This window comes from Parambassis ranga, chromosome 8 (genome assembly GCF_900634625.1).
Source record: "Parambassis ranga chromosome 8, fParRan2.1, whole genome shotgun sequence".
NCBI lineage: Eukaryota > Metazoa > Chordata > Actinopteri > Ambassidae > Parambassis > Parambassis ranga.
The window spans coordinates 7065374-7067093 of NC_041029.1; the positions used below are offsets into that span (position 1 = coordinate 7065374).

The 1720-nt window shown below is 38.4% G+C and overlaps 1 long non-coding RNA gene across 1 annotated transcript; it reads left to right on the forward strand.

Annotated features, from left to right (window-relative positions):
* The first annotated feature begins 372 nt into the window (after nucleotides 1-372).
* On the forward strand, nucleotides 373-1240 carry LOC114440137 (uncharacterized). The gene is made up of 2 exons (XR_003671103.1): nucleotides 373-635; nucleotides 792-1240. It is a non-coding gene; the product is annotated as an uncharacterized LOC114440137 (long non-coding RNA).
* Nucleotides 1241-1720: the final 480 nt, after the last annotated feature.

Sequence of the window (1720 nt, forward strand, 5' to 3'; positions counted from 1 at the left end):
TGTTTCCTCTGAAATGGTCAAACTTTGAGGCCACGCCCCGGCCACACCATCAGACTTTTGTAAGAGTTTTGGAATGCGTCTATTCCCTATGGTGTCCTGAGTGGACACGGTGACTTTCAGCTCAATCCGATGAAGTATTCGAGGCATGAAAAGTTTTGCAGCAGGGTCACACATCGCCAAAAATGGCCACAAACTTTCAAATGGTGGACTTCCTGTTGGGTTTGGAGGGGGGGTCCAAGAGACTTTTTTGTGCGTCTGGTGGTGATACATATGTGTAGCTGTAGTCAGTGACTTCATTTAATTTAATTGATAAATGTTTATGTTGAAAAAATAAGAATTTATATTTTTACTTTAAAGGTATATTTTTTGTTTGTTTTATTGCACTGTAACGTGTTAAGAATGAGAATCCAAGAGGATCTATTTAATTTCTAAAGCGGAACAAATGTTCATTGTTATGTTGATAGAGGGATTGTTTTTACCGATGCAAGAAAGAATGCCATGTGGAAGAACTGACTGTGTTAAGACTGATTTTTGAAGATGAAGAAGATAAAGAAATACTAAGGAATTCTTTACTCTTTTGTCAAGACCTTTTTAGAAGATTGGTTAACCTCCCCTTGAGTTATGAGGCCAATGAGGTTCGTAAGTTAGATGATAATTCACAGTACGTTTGTCATTTATTTTGTAAGCTAATTATCATTTGAAGTACTGTTGTTTACTTTGATTATGTGAGAAGATTGTTTTATTCTCTGTGAGAATTTATTATTTGTGCTTATTTGTACATATTATTTTAGTTCTCACGACGTGTTTGGCATGTTGGCATGACGACGGGTGTCCCAAGACGTGCTAATAAACGCCTGTGTGTGATAAGAACGATTTTGGTCGTGATTCGAACTGGAGGGGAGCTACAGTGAGAACTCAAGAGCCTGCTCCACGCGGCGTGAAGAGATCCCGGTCGGCGCCTGTCCTCAGCAGAGCTGCAAGCAAGTTTCAGCGAACGGAAAAGACTGTGCATGCGCCAGCCCACTAAGCAACAACAAGCGGCGTCCATAAGCAGAGTGTCGTCAAATCCACAAGTAACATCTAAAACAAGTTATATGTTAACAAAGGGAATAGCCCCACATCTGCTTTAAAGGGACTCTATAAGCGTTATGATTAAGGTGCATTGGTGTTATGTACATGTTTAAATCCTTTCACAACTAAGCTATTTAAGTGGTGTAATATTCAAGGTTTTGATACAGTTCAGTTTATGATAAGAGTGCTTATGTGTTAAAATAAGTGGTTAAATTGTTGACAAAAATAAGGTCATGCTATTACAAGGAGAGTAGCAATAAGTAACCATAGGTTTTACTGCATTGAAGCCAATAAGTGTATTTTTCATAGGTCATTCATGCTAATCATACATATTGAAGCCAAATTAGTAAACTAAATAATTGAGTTAAAGCTAAATCCTATGCTTCTGGATTACAAAGTGTAAAATCAGCTTTAGCAATAACAAAAATGAATGAGCATCAGCTGCTGAAAAATCTTGAGAACAACTCATTAGTTACAAGCCCACCAGAAGAGACTGATGCCACTGTAGATCCTCAGGCTGCTGCTGAGACATTAAGAAGAAGTCAGAGAACACGTAAACTCACAGCAAAAGGCCAAGAGCTCCAAGATAGTAAGTCCAAAAGGCTTCAGCATCTCTTCACAGTTGCTTATGACAAGTGGAAAACACAAG